Source organism: Pan paniscus, chromosome 15, assembly GCF_029289425.2.
Source record: "Pan paniscus chromosome 15, NHGRI_mPanPan1-v2.0_pri, whole genome shotgun sequence".
NCBI classification, from domain to species: Eukaryota; Metazoa; Chordata; class Mammalia; order Primates; family Hominidae; genus Pan; species Pan paniscus.
This window is the reverse complement of record NC_073264.2, coordinates 96648612-96670795: the sequence shown is the minus strand read 5'-3', so window position 1 is coordinate 96670795 and position 22184 is coordinate 96648612. Positions and strand designations below refer to the sequence as shown.

Genomic DNA, 22184 nt, shown 5'->3' with positions numbered 1-22184 from the left:
GACTGTGTGTGTGTCGGGGAGACAGACAGGGGCCAGGGCTCCGGGCTGCTTTCCAGGCAAGCGTGGACAGGACCCCCCCCCTTAACCCCCGCCCCGGGTCCGCGACAGGGAGCGGTGAGGCTCTTCTTCGGCCCTGGTCCCCGGGGCCACGCAGGATGTCCGCCGGGCTGGGGTTGCGCACCCGGGGCCTCCGCTGAGCGCGTGCGGAGAGGGGCGCGGCCTCTCCCGCGGGGCCACCGGGCGGGTCCTGGCGGGGGCGGGGGTACTCGCGGTGTCCGGGCCCGCCCCAGCCCTGCCCCGCCCCGGAGCCGCCCGGGACGCAGGGAGGAGGGAAGGAGGCTCGGCCCCAGCTACCCGCGGCGCCGCGCTCCTCCACGCTCCGGGCGGGTAAGTGGCACGGGGCCGGGGGCCGGGGGCCGGGCGGGTGGGGTCCTCAGCCCCCGGCCCAGCTCTGACACAGCCCAGGGAATCGGGGGCGCCGAAAGTCTGGGGGACCTGGGGAGGCGCGCCCGGCGCGGGGGCGGGGGCCCCGGCGTGACAGCTGCGGGCGGGCGGGTATTTTTAGTTTAAATCCAACCGTTCTGTGCTGGCTGCGAAATTCTCGAGCCTTTCCTTTCAACCCCGGGGAGCTTCGGCCGGCCCGCAAGAAAAAGCCCTAAAGCCCCGGGCAGCGCGCCCCAGCGGGCCGGGTGCCTCCTCGGGGCTTCCCTCTGCCTCCCCTAGGGGCGGGCTGACCTGTCACCAAGGCTTGCGCGCGGCGGGGGCCCAATCCGCTCCTGGCGACCGCGAGCGCGCTCAGTAGTGCCTGGGAGAGCAGAGCAGGCGGCGAAGAGGGGAAGTCCAACCCCGAATGCTCAGTTTCGTTCAGACGCCTTTTGGCTATGCAAACTTGGCAAGCAGCTCAACCTCTCTGAGCCTCATTCCCACATTTCTAAAGGGGAGGGCAGTGAGGCCAGAGATGGCTTGCAGGGCCTGAGAGAGCCTCAGATGGATGTTGACTTCCCCTGGGGTCTTGGGATCTTGACCCCAAACAGCAGACCCATTGATGTGGCCCATTGGTCAACCCAGGAGCAGTGTCCTACACCGCCCAGCTGACCTCTGCTTCAAAACTGGAAGCCAGGGGCCTCCAGCCTGGGCGGGGTGATAATGAATATTTTCAGTTAACCACTTTGGCCCTGAAGCTCCAACCCTGGGCTTTCCTGGGACTCTCCCAGGTTCCTGGTCACCCCTTTCAACTCTGAAGGGTCACCCTTATCCCTGCACTGGGTGGGGGGGCTTTCTACAGCCAAGGGCTGCTAGTGGGATAGCTTGATGTGTCTTGGGGGCATGCCCCATCCCACATGAATGAGGGCATGAGGAGAATGGACCGTCCTCCCAGAAAGGAGAGCATGTCATAAAATCACTGCCATTCTGAGCTTGGCAGGACAGCGTCCTTCATCCACCAAGAGAAGCAGAAACAGGCCCAGAGAGGGGGAGTGATTTGCCCAGAGCCATACTGCCTGGCTCTCTTAAAGGGCCTGGGCTTGCCGCCTGCACTTCCAGGGCAGCCAACAGCCCACAGGAGTCAGGAGCTGGGAGCTGGGAGGGGCATATCAGTGCCAACGAGCTGTTTTGCTCAGTTTCCTGTCACTGTGCCCCAGCGGGATGCTCCAGCACATGTGGGTCTGCACATTCCTCAGGCCGGACAGTGCTCGGCAGGCTGACAGCCACAGCTGTGCCAAGCCTGCTGGCCCCGGGCGTTGTTTTCAACCAGAGAGGCCCCTCTGGGGGTGGCTGAGCGGGAAGTGGGCTGGGATGTCTTATTTCTGGAACTCGTGTCTTGCTGGGGGTCCTGAGAAGAAGGCCTGAGGATGTGTTGGTGGCACAGAGGGAAGTGGTGAGAATCCAGGCTCAGGTTTCTGCCTCCAGGTACAGTCTGGCACCTGGATCCCTGCAGGTGCACTTCAGGGTGAGTTGGAGTCCTTTCTGTCTGTCTCCATGGGAACAACGCTCCTGCTCGGGTGCTTTGCATGCTCTCCAGCAGCCATGGACCTGGCCATGCCTGGGCAGCCCCTTTGCCTTGTGATGCAGCCTGGAGCGGGCTGCCGGGGGGGCCCTGGCTTGGCGGCCCCGGGAGGCAAGACTGGGCAGGCCCAGCTCAACGTCAAAAGCACCCTGGAGCCTTTGGGAACCCACTGGGCAGCTAGGCTTCCCGCATTGTCCAGCTGTTAGGAATGGGGCAGTCAAGTTGGATTGCCTGAGTCCAGTCCTGCCTTAGCCCGTTCCTGGCTGTGTAGCCTTGGGAAAGTTGCTTCACCTTTCAGAGCTTCAGCTTCCTTCCCCGTGGAAAGGGGCTAACCATAGCACGGCAGGTGTTGCCTCGCAGGGCCTCATGAGCACTAAACGAGCTTTGCCCTGATCAGCATTTTGTATGGTGTCAGACACAGCACATGTGAGAAGGTGTCACAGTTTGAGGCGAAGGGGCCTCGTCGGGATACCTGGGTTCCCCTCTGCTCTGCCTCTGCCCCTCCTCTCCCTGCCTTGATTTCCCCTTGTCTGTCAATGGTGGGTAGTCCTGGCTCACCCCCCTCATGGTCCTTCCAGCACTGAAAGCTGGCCCTTGGCCCCAGGGAGGGCAGGAGGCTCTTGACCCCAAGCAGCTGACCCATTGATGTGGCCCATTGGTCAACCCAGGAGCAGTGTCCTACACCGCCTAGCTGACCTCTGCTTCAAAACTGGAAGCCAGGGGACTCCAGCCTGGGCGGGGTGATAATGAATATTTTCAGTTAACCACTTTGGCCCTGAAGCTCCAACCCTGGGCTGCCCTGGGACTCTTTCCCAGGTTCCTGGTCACCCCTTTCAACTCTGAAGGGTTCTAGAGAAGCCTACAGAGGGACTCAAATATGTTTGTGGGGTCTTCCTAAGCTCTTCCTGCCTCTCACCTCCTAGGATCTGGTAGTAGGCAAGGCTGTCATTGCTTGCCCATTTACAGATGAGAAGGCTGATATCCAGTGGCTGGATGTGGTACAGCCAGGATTAGAACTAAGGGCTTTTGACCTGATGCTCTTCCTGGCACCACATGGCCTATCTTAGCCAATCCAAGGACAAAGTTGTACGTTCATCATTGGGAAAACAGTACTGACCAGACAGGATGCTTGTCTTCGTTAAGTCATCAGTACTTGCTGGAAAAGAATATGGATTCTGAATATATATATATATATTCTAAGCAGCCTGACTGGACCACAAAGATAGGAACCCAGGAGCAGCAGTGTTTCCTGACCCTCCCATCCTGAAAGGAACCTTTGCTTTAGGACTTAGGGATGATGTTCTGGGGCTGAGCAGCTAGGAAGTGGACGGGGGACAAGTTTGGGAAGCTGATGCCCTAATTTTGACCTCTTGAAATACTTCCCTTTCGGGGTTGCTGCGAGGATAATTGAGGTAACTGGGGATGATGCTTTAGCAGAATGCCCGGCATGGTGGGGGCACACCATAAATAGGACTGATGGTTTTTATTATTACTAACCCTCTACTATCATTGTAACACCAGAGTGCAGCCTGGATCTCTCGCCTGGGTTTCTAGGCTGCAGATGTGGTATAGAGAATCCTAGCATCTCCATGGAGAACTGCTAAGGCAATTATAAAAGCTCAAAACACAAGCAAACTAAGCAATGAGTTGTTTAGTGACACATAGCTGAGAAGTAAAATGACGACAAAAAGCAAGAAGGTGATTAGCTTAAATAAAAGCCAAGCATTACCACGCGTGCTGAGGAAAGGTGAGAGAGGATCAGGAGAGTCGGGGTGGGGGGGGGCAGTTACAAAGGAAATCACTTTGTAGTTATTGGCTAATTACATGTATGTTTTATACATGCCTTTATACATAGATTCTATTTCACAAAGTTAAGCTGGTTTAAAAAAGAAAAAGGCAAGGGAATGATAATGCAAAATCAAGGTGATTATCTTTGGGGAGAAGTGGGTAATTGATCAGGGAGATGCCTGTTTCACTCTCAGTGGGATCCATTATATTCTGTTTCTTCAGTCCAGGGGTAGGCTTGTGAGTGTTATTTTTTGTTTATTTTATGTATGTATTTATTTATTTTTTGAGACAGAGTCTTGCTCTGTGGCCCAGGCTGGAGTGCAGTGGCCCGATCTCGGCTCACTGCAAGCTCCACCTGCCGGGTTTACGCCAGTCTCCTGCCTCAGCCTCCCGAGTAGCTGGGACTACAGGCGCCCACCACCACGTCCGGCTAATTTTTTGTATTTTTTTTAGTAGAGACGGGGTTTCATCGTGTTAGCCAGGATGGTCTTGATCTCCTGACCTCGTGATCCGCCCATCTCAGCCTCCCAAAGTGCTAGGATTACAGGCATGAGCCACCGTGCCCAGCCTATTTATTTATTTTTTTGAGACAGAGTCTCACTCTGTTGCCCAGGCTGGAGTGCAGTGGCACAATCTCAGCTCACAGCAACCTCCACCTCCCAGGTTCAAGCGATTGTTCTGCCTCAGCCTCCTGAGTAGCTGGGATTACAGGCATGTGCCACCATGCCTGGCTAAGGGTGTTATTTTTAAATATTTTTATGCTTCATTATTTACAAATAGGAGGCGCATATATTCCATTATATATATATAATCTTACATAATACAAATGAAATTAAAAGATCATGTGGAGCATTTTCAGATGCTTTCTTGGAAAATCTGCCTCTCTCCTCAGATTCCAATGTTAATCTGGCTGGATTTAAAAAATAAAGCAAAAAATTCTGTTGTGTGACACGTGATTTTATGTGTCATAAATCTTTATGTAGGAGACACGATCTTTAATGTAGGAGACATGATCTCCCTCTTCCCAAATCATACAAGTAAGATAATAATAACACTCTATGACCTCAGATGATCAACAGGATTTTTAAAGGTCCTGGCCTAATGATTTATGCTTCTGAATCATAAAATCCTGAAATATTTGAGCTGGAAGGAACCTCAGGTCACCTGGACCAATCTACTGGTTTTATAACAAAAGGAAGTGTCCTGGCCGAGGTCAACATTGGGCACACACGTAGGGAATACACTTCTCTCCAGGCTGCCACAGCTGTGTGACTCTCATGCAGACACCACCCGACAGACAGACCAGTGAGAGTCTTGGGTCACAAGGCTCCTCCTTAGGGCAGTCAGGGAGAGAGACGGGAAGTATACCTGAGATTAAACTGATAGGATCATTTTATTTATTTATTTATTTATTTTTTGAGAAGGAGTCTTGCTCTGTCTCCCAGGCTGGAGTGCAGTGGCGTGATCTCAGCTCACCGTAACCTCTGCCTCCCGGGTTCAAGCAGTTCTCCTGCCCCAGCCTCCTGAGTAGCTGGGACTACAGTTGCATGCCCCCATGCCCAGCTAATTTTATTTTATTTTATTTTTTTGTAGTTTTAGTAGAGACAAGGTTTCACCTTGTTGGCCAGGATGGTCTCAATCTCCTGACCTCGTGATCTGCCTACCTCGGCCTCCCAAAATGCTGGGATTACAGGCGTGAGTCACCGCGCCTGGCCCAGGATCATTTTATTTTTAAAAAGTCAGAAGAGAGTTACATTTTACGATGGAACCACACATTTCTAGAACTTACATGAACAGAAACATCCTCAAAGAAAACACAGAAGCAGCGCTTAGGATCTTCTTTCCTACGGGAAGTCCTCTTAGGAAAGAGCTCCTCTCACTCTTCCTAGTTTTTGCGGGCGTACTTGATTCCCAAAACAATTGAGTGCTGCAGGTATGGTCATTTCCATTTCCCAGTGGGGGAAGCAGGTTCAGAGAGGTTCAGTGCCTTGACCCAAATCACGCAGCAGGTGAAGATGGAGACGGACTTTCATCCAGAGGGGGAGTGGAAAGGATGAGCCACTTTTGTTTTCAGTGCATTGTGCTATGAGCACATTCTTCACTCCTTAGATGCTGAAATTCCGCAGCCCAGCCCAGCCTGGGCGGGCCATGGGGAAATGCCCTGGTGGAGGACAGTTGGGTGGTGGCTTTCCAGCTGTCAGATCACAGAGACGATCTAGAGGCTGAAGCTCTACCTCTGTCTTGCTGCTCTCCTGCAAGGAAGCCCACTGCCTTTGTGGCATGGGCAGTGGTGCATCGGGAGTTGGGAGAATCCATCCCATTTTGGTCCTGCACTTTTTTTTTTTTTTTTTTTGAGATGGAGTCTCACTCTGTTGCCCAGGCTGGAGTGCAGTGGTGCAGTCTCGGCTCACTGCCACCTCCGCCTCCCGGGTTCAAGCAATTCTCCTGCCTCAGCTTCCCGAGTAGCTGGGACTACAGGCACCTGCCACCACGCCCAGCTAGTTTTTGTATTTTTAGTAGAGATGGGGTTTCACCATGCTGGCCAGGTTGGTCTCAACTCTCAACCTCAGGCGATCCACCGGCCTCGGCTAGGATTACAGGCATGAGCCACCAAACCCGGCCAAGTGCTGCACATTTTGATTCTTGGCCATCTTCTTCTCTCATCAAAGATATTCTTCCTGCCTTCCCTCTGCAGAAGTGCCTGTCACAGACAACAGGGCTCCAAGAGACCTGTGTTCCAGGACTGCTTGGCTTCAGATGGTGGTTTTCCTAATGCACGGTTGCTGTGTCCCAGTATGGATGCTCCCCTGGGCAGTGGAGACCTGGGCGCAGGTCTCAGCCCTTGCTCTCTACCCTCTGCTCTGTGAATCCATTTCTTGGCCAGTTGCTGCACTGTGAATCCATTTGTTTCCCATCTAACAGGGTTGGTGATACCTCCCCATGGGGCAGGGCTTAGTAAAGACCTAATAAGAGAGAGCTTTACATGGGTAAGGCAGCTTTCAGAGACTAGGAAACAAACCCTCATGTACATGCCCAGAGAGATTGTGTGTGGGCGCTGGAGAAGTATTTAGGAGTCACAGCTGCAGTGGAGCCAGCCTGAGCCTCAGAGATGATTTACGCTTATACTTTTACATATGGGGAAACTGAGTCTCCACAGCAGAAATGGCTAGCTCAAGTCTTGCAGGTACTTCAGGGCCAAGATGGTATCTCCTAACTCCCTGACCAGTGCTCTTACCTTACAACCACCTTCCCTAAGAGTTTGTTTCACTGATATTCATGGTGTAACGCAACTCGGGCTGGTTGCTTGATGAAAATGAAGTGGCAGGCTTTCAGCGTTCAGCCTGTGTGGTGATCACCAAGGCATGGACAGAACAGGGTGGGCCACCATGGCTGGTTGGACTCTAATTTAAGCCAACAGTTTTATTTGAGATCTGAAAAGGGCTGAGCCCCTCCCAAGTGACATTTGCTGAAATAATGCAGCCGGCTGACTCACTGGGGTAGCCTCGTTCCTTAAGGACGGGAGGAGCCTGCATTTGACCTTCACCTGGGCTAGTCTCTGTTTCCTGCTCTTTAAAGAGGGAGGTTGAGATTAGGAGATTTCTAAGGTACCTTGAAGTTCAGATGTTTTCTCATTCAAGGACCACAGCCTCAAAGTAGGTGTTTGGGGACTTGGTTTTGGCCACTATAGTTCACCCCCTCAGCCCAGGAGGGTCCAGATCACTGGCAGGTGACTCCCTGCTTATCCGCCTTGCTCTGAGGATTAGGTCCCACGTTCCCAGCTGGCCCAGCTTTCTACAACCTGGGCCACCTCCAAGGACCATAAAGCCCCTAGCTCATCCTGGCCTTTCTCATCTGCACACCTGTGCTCAAGCTGCTCCCCCGCTCAGCTCTCCTTCTCCCTGCCCCTTCCCACCAACACCTGGGTAGACATCACCTCCTCCTGGAAGTCCTCCTCAGCCACCTCCTACAGGGTTGGTGATCTCTGTTTCCCTGTTCCCGTTGCACTTTGCCATTGATACTAATCAACAGTTTCAAGAGTGATTCCCCACTAGCCTGTGCCCGCCTTGAGGGCTGGAGACAGGATTATCCTCACATCCCTGCTCCCAGCCCAGAGAGAGCACGCTATTATTACTACTATTATTAAATTAAAAGGCTTTAAAATAGGATCTTATTAAGTTTAGGGGTGTTTACAGCTCACTTGAATGTAGTATGAAGGACAGATCCTAATATTTCCAGGACACAGGAAAAAAGTGAGCTCTGGAGCCGTAACCTGAGGCTGGGGAGAGAAGGTGCAATATGCATCATCTCCCTCTGCGGCCCCCTTCAGGGCACTGTCCTCTTGGAGATTCTCCATTCTCCTGGGTTCTCTGGGGGTTGGCCCCGGAACCTTGCAAATATCTCTTGGCGTCCCTGGGACTCACATCTGATGTTCTCTCTCCTGCGCATGCCAAGTTTCTCTCCCTCTAGCTTGGCTTCTTGTTCTTTCCTTTTCCTAAAAAGTGCCTCCCCCGGCCACACCGTCTCTGCATTGAGATCTCAGCTCACAGTCACGGCCTCAGAGGGACCCTCCTGCCCACGCAGTGGCACTTATCCCATCCTGCCAACATGCTCTGTCCTGTCACCCTGAAATTATTTGTGTTAATTATTTGCAGTTGAGTGTATTGTCTGTCTTCTGTATCAGAAGAAGTTAAGGCCAGGGATTGTTATCTGTCCAGAGCCCAGCCATCAAAGCTGCTCAATACTGTCCATATTTCTAGAATGAATGAATGAACGAGTGAATGGGCCGATGGAGTCCATTGGGTGCCATCTAAGATTCCTGCATGGTTCATCTTTACAGCTCATACCTGTTCAGTGCTTACTGAATGTCTAAGTGCTCTCTGCCTCTTTCGTCTTTATCCTCACAACAGCCCAATGAAGGATGCTCTGATGTTGTTACCATTTGGCAGAGAGGTTAAGTAACCCACCCTCAGCTACCTCAGTTAGCAGTGGAGTTGGAAATTGAACCCAGGTTACCTGATCCCAGAGTTCTGGCAGGTAACTCCCAGGCTACACTGGCCTTTCCATGCCAGGAGTGCTGTGGGCTGGAAGTGGTGAGTCACTCAGCCTCCTAACCAGACATCTGGCTCTTTCTCCACAGCCCCCAGTGGCTCTCACACTGCCAGGCCATTCCTCAAAGGAAATCCTTTCTGTGGGACCAGTGTCACATGGGCTAGGAACACCAAAGGTTTTCCAGAGCCAGGGCCCACCCCGGAGCACCCTACCCTGTCTTCTCTGACCACATCCTTTTCTCCTAGGGAAACCCCTCCGCCACTTGTTCACTAGCTGTTGAGAACTTGGTGACCACAAGCCAGTGGCTGTAAGGTTGGGTGTGAGCCAGTTGGGGTTGCCAGGTTAATTTCTGTCATTTATCCAGCACCAGGCAGCGAGCAGGCCTGGCTTCTGTGATTTGCGTATGTATCTGTTTGCTGATTTCAAACTCAAGTTTGCTCAGGCATAATTTTAGAAAATTAATTTTTAAAAAAATTTCATCTTGTGGCGTCTCTTGTCCCACCTCCATCTGGGTAAAAACACCCAAATGCCCAGGGAGGGGGATCCAGGCCAGGCTCTCTTGGCCGCAGTCTTCACTTCCTAATGTGCTCCTTTGAGCAGATAAGAGGATAGCCCCGTAAGTTCCTATCTGGGTCTCCTGCAGGAAGCTGCAGGGTTAGTCATGCAGCACTTAGCTGGAGCCAACTTTGGTTTGGGAGCCAAAGAAGCACGTGTTTGCGGCTGGGATCTGGGCTCTTCCGCTTTGTAACCAGTGCCTTGGGCAATGGCATTTCTTCAACGTACTGACATTGGCTGAGGTGGACACGAACTAGGAAGATGCCAGAGACACGGCGCTGCCCAGTGGGAGGAGTCCAGTGGGTGAGGTGTGTGCTTTAAACAGTCCCATCCTAGGGGACTGTGACTCCATGATAGGGAAGCTCAGGGGGCTGGGCGGGGCACCAGGAAGGACCCTTAAATTTTGCCCAGAGGCACAGTCTTTCTGGGCCTCAACTCTCTTTGCTGTAAGGTAGGGGTGCAGGTGCCGCACTCCTCGCCTTGCTGGATGTGTTGTGAACTGCAGACCACCCCATGGAGGTAAGGGGTCATCACTATTGTTAGTTTAGCCAGCAGAGCAAGGCGTCACTGGTGCCATCTGTGCAATGGAAGTTTGACTTTCGACTTTGATGGAGTTTCTCTGTGCTCCTGGACCTCAGGTGGAATCCTGCAGATCTGAGCTGGGACCCTGATTTTGTCGCCTGTGGCAAGTCACATAACCTCCATGGGCCTGGGTATCACACCTGTAAGATGGGGCTGGCCACACCTTCCCTGCAGAGTCACTGTGAGGCTCAGATGAGATAACAGATGTGGGATTCCCAGCAAGCAGAAGGTGCTGGGTCACGCCCGTTCCAATGGATTCCCTTCCCAGCCTCTCCAAGTTCTCCCTCTTTTCCTTGGGTGCTCCTTAGCTGAGGAGGTGACTTTGCCATTTATGCAGGTCACTTGGAAGGGAGCTCAGCACTTCTGCCTGCCTCTGTGCCCAGCACGTGCAGTGAGTTGAACAGGGTGCAGCTGCTGGTGGGTCAGCCCTTGGCTCAGGTGTTGCTGGCCGATGCTCATGCCCTGGCAGGTCTAGGAAGGCATGATGGGCCAGAGTCGACCCAGCCAAGCCTGCGCCCGTGTGCACAGACAGTGTCCTCCTTTAGAGGTATACAGGGTGCAGACCACACACCTTGACCATTCATTGCCTGCCCGGAGCACCAGCCATCTGCAACTGGCCAATGTGATTTTTTTCTTTTATGGAATTAACTATGCAGAAAAAAGTCAATATCACCACAGCAGGTCCTGCTGTTTCATTCCCAACCCTGAGCCTCAGGATCCTCCTCAATACAGTGGAGGGGCTTAGACTAGATCAGATCTTGGTGAATTTGGATTAGGGGCTACTAGTAATTGCCAGAATAAATTTGGTGGTACAAGCCCAGGGCACTGAATGACAGCCACTCCCTCTTCATGTCTTCATCTCCCCTCCATTTTTTAAAAATTTTTTTAACTTGTTCTTTTAATCCTTCTGATTATATGGCCTTCTCATAACCACCTGGGCTCCACCCTGGACCAATGAGTTAGAGAGATCTCTAGATGTGGGGCTGCTTATCTGTAGCTTTTTAAAGCTCCCCAGGTGATCCTGATGCACAAGGATGGTTGAGAACCTCTGGATCTTGTCTAGATGAACATCTCAGTGACATGCTAATCTGTTTTTAACAGCTCTCCAACACTAGCCTCTCTCTGTCTCTAACCATGAGCAGGCCCCAGGTGTAAACCAGCACCATTATCCAGATAGAGTTAAACATTGTTTATGTTCATTATCTTATGATATATGGCAATTGATCCTGACCCTGTTTTTTTATTTAAGGTAAAAATATATTTCTTAATCTAGCTATAAGAAAAAAAAGAAAAAGGTAAAAAGAAAAAAAAAACTTCTTTTAAAATAAACAAGTTTAAATTGGTCAAATTAAAGAATATTAATTAGAAAAGATGTAGATGTGTCTGCATGGCAGATATAGTCAAAATCATGACTGTAATGCACAAATGGCCACACTGTGAAGACGTGGAACTAGATGACCTCTAAGGCCCAATATTCTGACAGATCTGAGGGCTGCCCAATGAGATCGCTAACCCAGGACTGTTGGCACTAGCCACCTGGCCTGGCAGAGAGTGGGGTAAGCAGGCTTGAGAGTGGCTGTATGCATAGCAGGGTTTCCCAGTGTGGCTTTACTCAGAGCTCTCCAGGGACAGTGCAGCTAGATTATCTCTGTTTCAATACATTTGCCCTCTTGCTCCACCTTCCCCAGACCATAGGGTCAGCCTGAGAAGCAACCTGTCCAGCAATCAGGGCCATTTCCCTGGGGCCAGCGCTGCCGCGTAAACTCAGTGAATGCAACATTAGGACCCCAGTGCCCACAGGAGCCCGGCTCCTTCCCTCGTGCTTGGGCGAACCAAGCTATGGTGGGAAGGGAGTTGCCCAGAGTCCCAAGGCAGGACCCAGCACTGCTGCTTCCCAGGCCTGGACTTCGTAGATCAAATAGGGTCCCTTCCCCCAGGTCTTAAGCTCCCCAGAAGGGAAACAGGAACAGAATGTGATATAAACAGGCCCTGCCTGGCCCTAGCCAGCTTTTTCCACTTGTGTCCGGTGGCCCCTACCTGTTATTACTGGAGAGTTGGCCAGTGAGCCTTTCTTTTGTGAGTGATTGTGTGAGGCTCCTATTGTCTTTTTTCTTTTTTCTTTTTTTTTTTCTTTCTTTTTTTTTTTAGATAGAGGTGGAGTCTTGCTATGTTGTTCAGGCCGATCTCGAACTCCTGGGCTCAAGTGAACCTCCCTCCTTGGCCTCTCAAAGTGCTGGGATTACAGCCATGAACCACTGTGCCCGGCCTCCTATTGTCTTTTAACTGATGTAGTAATTCACATCGTGAGGCCCTGGGAAGGTGGGACCCAGTCCAGCAATGATTCAGATAGTGCTTGGAGGATGTGGGGAGATGGTTTCAGCAGAACAACCGTGACAGTGTGGGGGGAACTCAGCTTAGTGGCAAAGGCCCCCTAAATGACTGTAAGTAGGATAAATGCCAGAGGGAAAGCCTTGATGGAGACACGATTCTTAGCATTTGGAAACCTTTGCCCATCAGTAAAGCTGGCTATCCAGATTGTGACACAGTTTGCTGAAAGGACTAGTATAGAATTTTCTAGGATAATGGACCAGGAGGAATGCTGTGCTGATAGGCAGAGGGTAGGGTGAGGTAATTCCCTTGGGCTGATAAATAGCACTGGCCTCTGGAGCTTCTAGAACAAACTTTTGTGGTAAAAGGCCAGAAAGGAAATATGTAAATATATTTTGGCTCTCCATCATATCGAGAAAGCAGCCACAGATGCTATGTAAATGAATGGGTGTTGGTTGTGTTCCAATAAAACTTTATAGACACTGGAATGTGAATTTCACATAATTTTCATATGCCATGAAACATTATTATTCTTTTGATTTTTTTCCAACCACTTAAAAATGTTAAAAAACATTCTTAGCTCAACAGCTGTACAGAAACAGGCAGTGGGCCATGGTTTGCAGCCTCCTGTTTAGAAGCCGCCTCTGCAGTGGAGGGTGAATCTTGCAGGTTTGAGCTAGTCACTCTTCTAAGCATTTCAGTTCTTAAAAACGTAGGTCTGGCCGGGCACAGTGGCTCACACCTGGAACCCAGCACTTTGGAAGGCTGAGGCAGGAGGATTGCTTGAGCCCAGGAATTTGAGACCAGCATGGGCAACATGGTGAGACCCATCTCTACAAAAAATATATGAAAATTAGCCCAGCATGGCAGCCCATGCCTGTGGTCTCAGCTACTCGATAGGTGGAGGCAGGAGGATCACTTGAGCCCAGAAGGTCGAGGCTGTAGTGAACTGTGATCACACCACTGTGCTCCAGCCTGGGCAGCAAAGAGAGACCTGTCTCAAAAAAAAAAAAAAAAAAGGTAGTTCTGAAATAAGTCTCAATCTTGTGTCTACTGTTTAAAATAGAACCTAGTGTTAATTTGTTTGCTCATTCAGCAAATATTAATGGTCTAGTGGTTAAGAGCAGAGGAAACTTGTCATATACTGGCTGTGGGACTTAGGGCAGGTGGCTTAGCCTCTCTGAGCCTCACTTCTTTCATCTGTCAATAGGCAGGAACAGTAGGACCTACGGCATCAGTGAAAGAATCCTTGTAAGACTGAGCCCAATGCCTGGCAGATAGCATGCCCTTGGTGAAGGTTTACTATTACTCTCTCATGTCTGTAAAGAGTTAGAGACTGGTATACAAAGGGGTGGATGGCAATGCTTACCCTGCATGGTAGGTGAGGCCCAGAGAAGTTAAGGAGCATTTCCAAGGTCTCAAGCTAATAATAAATGGTTGAACTAGAAAACAGTGTGAGCTGCAAGACCCAGCCCTTTCCATGAGACGCCCTTGCAGGGGACTTGAGGGTAGATTAAATCCACTTTTCTAGAGGCTTGCTAATGGGATTAATTTAATCATTAGCACCTTTCCCATGAGAGCTAGGGCTCTTGTAACTCTTCATCCCCGTGCCTTAGATTCTTGGGGAGACCAGCATTGTTTGGGGGGCCTCCAAGCTGGGAGTCCGACCTCCAGCAGCTTGGAGTGCCACCACTCTGACTGTTTTCTGTGAATGTCTTTGGTGGAAACTCGCTGCTCGACATGGAGCTCTACTTTAGAAACCTAGAAACAAGCATCTGGGGAAGACTTTAAGTTTTTCTGAGTCCTGTGGTTTCTGAGTCTCTGCAGGGCTAGCGGAAAGGGCTCTAGAAGGTTCTGGAAGTCAAGATTGTGAGTAGCTGCTTTTGAATAATGGAATCCTCAGGGCCTTGTGAAACGAATGCCAGAGGTGAGTTCCTGACCGGTTATACGTGCTGGTTTTCCTTCTGCAAAATGGAGATGGTGGTGTCGTAATTAGTTGCTTGTTGCTTCAGTTTGGCACGTGGGCTTGCGGGGCACCCACAGTGGATCTCCTGAATGCACAAAGACAAGCCCGGGAGGAAGCCTGTCCTTGGATTGTGGAGGCCTCAGGAGATAAAGCTCAGATAAGGAAGACAGTGACTGGATCTGAGAGCCTGTGGCAGCTGTGATTAGGAGCCAGCTGGGGAAGATGGGGCCTCAAAGGCAGGACACACAGGCTGTAGGCGGCTGTCCCGTCCATAACCCAGAGCAAGTCTCCCTCTCCATCCCAGAGGAAAGGCTGCTCGTGACTCTGGCTAGCTCTGAGGACACAGGCTCCGGGAACCCAGCCCCTGTGAGTGGCTGGAAGGTGGGGGTGGGGGTGGGGGGTCAGTAGAGTGGGGGACAGTCTGGGAGTCTTGGAAGGGGATATGAGGGTGAAAGTTGGTGTGACCAACTGTCCCTGGTTTGCCCAAGACTAAGAGGTTTCCTGGGGTTTGGGACTTTCAAGGTTAAAACCTGGATGGTGTGCGTCAAATCAGGATAAATTGGTCATCCTAGGTCAAAGTCATGCTACTTTGACCATGGCGCTGGGCGGTCAAGTCATTGGTAGAAGGAGTAAAGGTGGAATCATCTCTCCCCTGAGCCTTAGTGCACCCTCAGACTAGATTGCCCCTTCGCAGTGTTCCCAGAGCCCCTGTGCTATCCTTCAAGGGTCTGTGTGCCCCCGCAAGAGTCTGTGAAGGCAGAAAACCCCCTTGTGCTTGGGGCCAACCCCTGCCTGCTCTAGGCCAGAGTGTTTTGTAAATGCTGTTGGATGAATGAATGAGGTTTGAGACTCTCCACCTTCATTTCTTCCCTGCTGGGGACAAACTACTCAGATGCTACCTCATGCTTTGCTGCGCTGCACATCTTGTTGCTTCCCCCCATGCCCTTCCCTCCTGTGGCCACCTCCTCCACTGTCCCTTCAGCTCAGGAGTCTCCTCCTCTGTGACTGCTCCTGACAAGCCCTCCCTTTGAGTGGAGTTTCTCCTGCCCCTGCTGTGTCCCCTCTGAACCAAACCTCACTGAGCTCCCTAATCGGGCCTGTTTGTGGATGCATCTTTCTTCCGCATGCGCTGTGAGCTCCTCGAGGGCAGCTCTCCAGCTTAGTGTTTCCTCTGCTGCACGTGGCACCTGGATGCCCCATGGAGGTGCCTTGAGAGAATGAATAGAGCTGAATACACGGAGCAAAGATCCGTTCATTCCCTCACTCACCAGCTCCTCTACGAGGCCTCCCGTATGACAGGCACGGTCCTGGGCAGTGGGATAGGAGTCATGGACAAGATTGGTAAGGGCTTTGTACTGTTGGAACTCACATTCTAGAAGGATCTAGAGTCAACAAGCAAGCAAATAAATAAACAAGAACATATCAGAAGGTTGCGTGTGCTCTGAAGAAAATGCAAAGGAGAAGATGAGTCACCTGAGCCCCTGCCAGCTGCTTGCAGGCTGGGATGGAGTCACCAGCTCCACGGAGCGGACATTGCTGAGGCCCAGCACATGTGGTGCCCATTCTATGGAGGCAGAAGGCATGCATTGTCCCCTGGGTCGTAGCGTAGTCAACTTGGGCACAGTGGCATTTGCCTTTCATGCAAAGCGTGTGGACCATCAGTCCCTTTAGAGAAATTCATTAAAGCCAGTATTGTCTGAGAGGAGAGAGAAAATATTTTAGAAAGTCAGACGGGATTTTGTGCCTGGTGTGGGAAGCAAGCGTGTGTCCCTCCCGCTTCACCGCCCCCGATCCCCCACTGGGAGTACAAAGAATGGGGCTCGTGTGCTGACCGTTTGCTTCTTCCAGTTGGGTGGGTGGCCTTGGAGCTGTAGCTGCAGCAGGAAGGGTCAGTGACTCTGCTATGGGGCTGCTGGGGACAACCCAGGGTCCTGCGAGGGAAAAGATGTTAAAATGGCTGGCCACTGTCCCACGGGTGGTCAGGGAGAGGATCAGCGGGAATCATGAAGGTGGTTGCTCAGCTTCCAAGTGCTGCACACAACAGTGGGGCATTGTTCTCTGGGTCTGACGGGGAGCTCAGCCCCGGACACAGGCCAGCTCCAGGAGGAAGGCAGCCTCCTCCCGCTGAGTCCGGCTGGGCCAAAGCAAAGTTCCAGAGGGCAGCTTCTCCCTGCTGCCTGGCTGTGGGCGGCCGCTGGTGCTGAGGTCTGGGGACTCAAGAGGACACCTACGCGTCTGCAAGGTATCGCCCACTCCTGAGGGTAGCCCCTTCAGGTTGGGATCCACAGAGAGCAGCGGGACAAAAGGCAGTTCCTAGGCTGGGTGCCCGGCTTCTCACAGGCACGTCGTAAACCTGGCGTCTCAAAGTTCTGGCAGGAACAAGCAGGTACTAATTATAACCTGCACAGCCTGTTAACAGTCGACCTTGGACTCCAAGGAGGTGAAGGTTCTTGGGAGAAGGTCTCAAGGGTTCTCTGAATATCTCAGATATAAGACAGGAGGTAGGCTGGGCGCAGTGGCTCACGCCTGTAATCCCAGCACTTTGGGAGGCCGAGGCGGGTGGATCACCTGAGGTCAAGAGTTCAAGACCAGCCTGACCAACATGGTGAAACCCCGTCTCTACTAAAAATAAAAAAATTAGTCGGGCGTGGTGGCAGGTGCCTGTGGTCCCAGCTATTCTGGAGGCTGAGGCAGGAGAATTGCTTGAACATGGGAGGCGGAGGTTGCAGTGAGCTGAGATGGTGCCACTGCACTCCAGCCTGGGCAACAAGAGCAAAACTCCATCTCAAAAAAAAAAAAAAAAAAAAAAAAGACAAGAGTTAGTGATACAGGGGATTCTTCTAGGTAACTCAGTGGACATCATCCTGCAGCCCCAGCAGAATGAGGACAATTTAAAACCGCCTGGGCTCTGCTAAGGGACTGCTGGGGAGAAGAAAGGGGCAGGATTGCTTGCTGTGTGACCTTTGGCAGGTTACTTAGCCACTTTGAATCTAACCTCAACTTCTTTATCTACAAAAAGAAGCCAGTCATTCTGGTTTAACGGTGGGTGGGAAGACTCAATGAGCTGATGTGTACAAATACCTCATGGGTACTTAGTAATGTTAGTTCCCAGTCCTCTACACTATGAAAAATCCTGGAAGGCTTTCTGGAGGTGGTGATGCCAAAGGCAATGGGTGAATGTAGCCAGGCAGAGAAGGGCAGAGGGACCAGCAGGAGCAAAGGGGAGAAATGATGCATACAGGGAGCTACAGGTGGTTCCTGCTGCAAGTAGAGGAGGCGGGAAGTAGGGGAGGCTGAGGCTGCAGAGATGGATGGAGAAGGACTTTGAATGTCTTGTTAAACTTCTTGGACTTTCTCAGGTGGAGGCTGTGAGGCACAGGAGGCGTTCATTCAGAAAAGCTTTTGACCCTGAGCCGTTAGATGCCCCTTTCTGCCAAGAGAGGACTCTGGTCCCCCTGCCTCCTGCAAAACTGGCAGGTTTCCTGGGAAATGAATGGAAACATCCTCGTGCCTAAGCCTCTGGATCCAGGAATGGATTTGGCTCTGCCAGTCAAGGGCCCAGGCACTGCAGGGCCATGGATCTCCTTAAGGGTTCAGTGAGTACAGCTCTGAGATTCACTCCCACCAAGAACTCCCATTTGAAATGAACCCTGCCGTTTCTCAGGCTGGGGTGCCAGTTATTAAATTAAAAGTGAGATTCGAATGGTTCTGTGTTGTTTTTGTAAACCAAAGCTGAAAACTGTGGAGGGTATTTTTTTTAGCTGGAAAGTAAAGCATTCCAGGCTTTCTAGTCCGCCTTGTACTGCTGCCATAGACCCAGGGCCAGCCGGATCCAGCCTGGGGGGTACTGAGAGGTGGCTTATTTGTGTTGAGGGCCTATGGTGCACCAGGCTCACTCAGTGCTAGGCTCTTTGCATGCTTATGGGTGCCATTGTCATCCTCATTTTACAAATGAGAAAACTGGTGAACAGACAGGTGAATACACTTGCCTGAGTCACACAGCTAGTAGATGGAGAAGACAGATGCAGTCCTATTCTATACATACTTCAAAGTCTGTACCTTTTCTGTCTCATGTAACTTGAATGCTGGACTTAATACTCTTAACTTTTTCTGAAAGTCTAGTGGAACTATGAAATCTTTGAATCTGTAGGCCCAGAGTGGTGGCTCACACCTGTAATCCCATCACTTTGGGAGGCTGAGGCAGGCGGATCACCTGAGGTCAGGAGTTCGAGACCAGCCTGGCCAACATGGTGAAACCCTGTCTTTATTAAAAATGCAAAAATTAGCTGGCTATGGTGGTGCATGCCTATAATCCCAGATTTCTGGCGAAATGAATGGAATCCCAGCTACTTGGGAGGCTGAGGCAGGAGAATCGCTTGAACCCGGTAGGTGGAGGTTGTAGTGAGCCAAGATTATGCCACTACGCTCCAGCCTGGGTGACAGAGCAAGACTCCATCTCAAAAAAACAAAACAAACAAACAAAAATCTTTTAATTGTGATTAAAATGTAACTTTAAAAGCCTCTAATTTTTTTTTAAAAAAACTGTTAATACCACTTTAAGGAAATTGAAATCTTAGAAATGTACCCATGATTTCACTGCTCTATGATACTACTTTTTTCCTTTTTTTTTTTTTTTTTCCAAGAGATGGGATCTTGTCCTGTCACCCAGGCTGGAGGGGAGTACAGTGGCGCTCCTGTCACAGCTCACTGCAGCCTTGGATTCTGGGCTCAAGAGGTCTTTCTGACTAAGGGTCTCTAATTGTGGGGATTACAGGCACGTGGCACTGCATCCGGCTTCATTCTTCATCTTTTTTTGACAGTTTTTGAATGATTTGCACAGGAGGGGTTGACAAACTGTGGCCTGCTGGTCAAATGCCACCTGTTTTTGTAAATAAAGTTTTGTTGGAACGCAGTCATGCTCATTTATTTACATGGTATCTGTGGCTATTTTCATGCTACCATGACAGGTTTGAGGAGATGTGACAGAGACCATGTGGCTTGTAAAGCCTAAAAGCCTTGCTCTCTGACCATCTCCAGAAACAGTCTGCCAACCCTCACTCTAGAGTGCGGTGCTTTGCAGTCTGCTCTTTTTCTCTGCACACCGTGCATTATTCTAGGGTGTTGATTTCTCATTGTAAATGGCCAGATTATGCTGTAGAGTGGGTGGATGTCACAAACTTTCCTTGCTGGACTGTTATATTGCATCTTTTTTTTCTCCCCTCAGGAGAACTGTCACATTTGCAAATTTATTATTTATTTGTTCTATAGCACCTACTGTGTGCCAGCATTGTTCTAAGCACTTTACCAATATGAACTCACTTAGTCTTCAGATCTGCAGTGAGAAGTTTATGCTAATACCCTCCCCATATTACAGATGAGAAGGCAAAGTCAGAGGAGTTAAATATACTGGGCTAAGACCGCATAGCTTATTTGGCAGCAAAGTCAGGTTTGAATCCTTAGCAGCTGTTAGGAAGTGTCCCAGGAAAAGCAGGCCTTTGTGAATCCCTGTGTGGGGGGACAGGGGCTGGGGCAGTGAGTCACCAGGAGTGAGCCCTGCCAGGCCCCCTCGGCCCAGCCCTGGAGCCTCACACCATCCAGATTTGACTTGGCCCTAATCTTCCAGCTCGGGCCAAGTGACCACAAATTTTATTTCTTTGTTTAAAATGGCCCTGAAAAGAGGGCCAGCAGCTGATGCTAAAGAGCGAGTGCAGAGCCCTAAGAAAACAATGGCTCCGGATCAGAAAAATACCATTTGGGTGTAAGAGTACGAGAGTGGATGGTTGAGCCCGGCAGGAGCGCTGCTTCATGGCCGGAAGAGTCCACAGCTTGCTCACTTGTTACATAAATGATAACTTTGCAAATATTTGAGTTGCCTGGAGAAAACAAAAATGCAATATAACTGTCCAAGGAAAAGGAAGTGGTTCAAGAAAGTTTGTGATCTTCACTCCATAGAATATTCTGAGCCGTTTACAATGAGAATGTAATGATGGACACTGTGGATTGCTTGTGGCAAACATGTTCTTATCTTCTGTGAGATAGGGGGCCTTAGGGGAGAAGGAGGGAATTCCAGACGTTCTCACCAGGAGAACAAGCTTCCTAAGATTTCATGGAGCCCTCGTGGCCCATCCAGGTCCCATCCCCGATCCCACGAATGATGTCAGAGGAGGCTGGTTAAAATCCCCAGCTCACAGAGACATTTTGGAATGTGAATTTAGCTAGGGCTTCCCACAGGACATTCATAAATGGGTGGATTCCAGAAGGTCCCATGTTAAGAAATGCCATGTTAGAGAGACTGGAGTGGAGGGATCAGGGGAGGGAGTCCACAGTGTTGAGAATCCTCCAAATGCAACACTCACTTTGCAGAAGAAGAAAGAGACACTGAGCTTTGTCAGGGCAGGATGCTCTTATCTGTTTGGTTCATCTCTGTGATCTTCAACACTGACCACAGTGTCTGGCATAGGCTTTGAAGGATTTGTCATTAAGTGAATTAAGCATCTCCCAAGCTTTGGAAAGGAGAGAAATTGGGTCTGGTATAGTTCTTGATCAGAAGACAAGACGACCACAACCTGACTCTCTGCCCATCCACTTAGGGTCCTTTTAGGGCATGGCCTTCATCTTCTCCTGGCCCCTCTGAGTGGAATGAGAGGTGGGAGAGACCTGGGTTTTGGAGCCGCTGCCCTGTCGAGGTGCTCTGCCTGACTCATTTCAAGCCATACTCTTGAGAGGCCCACTGGGGAAGGCTTCGCAGGCCCAGCTGCCATAACCCCAAGCCTCACTGGGCCCTCGGGCTTGTCCCAGGCTCAGGACTGTTCACGGGGGACGGTCCAGCATGAGCCACTGGGGCTCACCCTCCACCCCGTCTGTCTCTCAGTCAGTTGGGTGTGAGATGGGAAATCCTGTTCTGAGTCAAAAAGGAACCCTCCTCCCTTGCCTTCCTGATTCACTTCCTCATTCTGCCAGCATTTTACAGCCTGGCACAGGCACTGGAGCCATGCAGGCCTGGCCTTGCTTCTGACTTGGTGCCTCAGTCACTGTCTGACGTGGGCAGGAGAGCCAGCTTCAGTTTCCCCATCTGTCAGGCAGCACGATGACCCCTGATTTGAAGGTTGATGGGGGCCTTCATGGTGTCTGCCCAGTGCCTGGCACACAGCAGGCCTCACACGTGGGAACTATTGCCATTGTGAGTAGCATTTGATAACATTTTACCCAACCAACAGGAGTCTCCTTTGGCACCCTAAGATCAAGACCCAGTGATAACCTTGACACCTACCAGGACAATCATAGGGTCGCAGATGAACCCAGAGCAGGAGACAGGGTAGCAGCAGGCAGGAGTCTCCTTAACTGTCAAACAGCATTGTCCAAGGTGGGCCCGGCTGGGCATTTTGCTGGGAAAAGGACTGTAAGGACAGACTGGGCACAGACACTCTTGGAATGAATGGAGGCTGCTCTCACAGTTCATTAGATATTGGCAAGCTTAATCAGTTCTTGAGAAAAGACCCTTCTATCTGAACCCATGGCCTTTTTTTCTTTCTTTTCTTTTCTTTTCTTTTTTTTTTGAGACTGAGTCTCGCTCTGTTGCCCAGGCTGGAGTGCAATGGCATGATCTCAGCTCACTGCAACCTCCGCCTCCCGGGTTCAAGCGATTCTCCTGCCTCAGCTTCCTGAGTATCTGGGATTACAGGTGCCTGCCACCACGCCCAACTGATTTTTGTATTTTTAGTAGAGACGGGGTTTCACCATGCTGGCCAGGCTGGCTCGAACGCCCGACCTCAGGTGATCCACACACCTCAGCCTCCCAAAGTGCTGGGATTACAGGCATGAGCCACGGCGCCCAGCACCCATGGCCTTTTTTTTGAAGAGCAGGTTTGCAATAAATAGGATGCCTTAGGGTTAAACGGCACCTTACAAGGC

The 22184-nt window shown here is 50.9% G+C and overlaps 1 protein-coding gene across 8 annotated transcripts in view; it reads left to right on the top strand.

Annotated features, from left to right (window-relative positions):
- The first annotated feature begins 265 nt into the window (after positions 1–265).
- Positions 266–22184, top strand: part of SYNE3 (spectrin repeat containing nuclear envelope family member 3) — a 102376-nt gene continuing 80457 nt past the window's right edge. For 3 of the 8 annotated variants that reach the window (XM_063596111.1, XM_034938078.3, XM_034938076.3), the window contains exon 1: positions 266–387. The gene's annotated coding sequence lies outside the window, so the exon portion shown is untranslated. Of the gene's footprint in view, positions 388–1628; positions 1949–16082; positions 16516–22184 lie in introns of those variants that run through there. The other 5 variants (XM_063596110.1, XM_063596109.1, XM_055097989.2 and 2 more) reach the window with 3 other exon arrangements.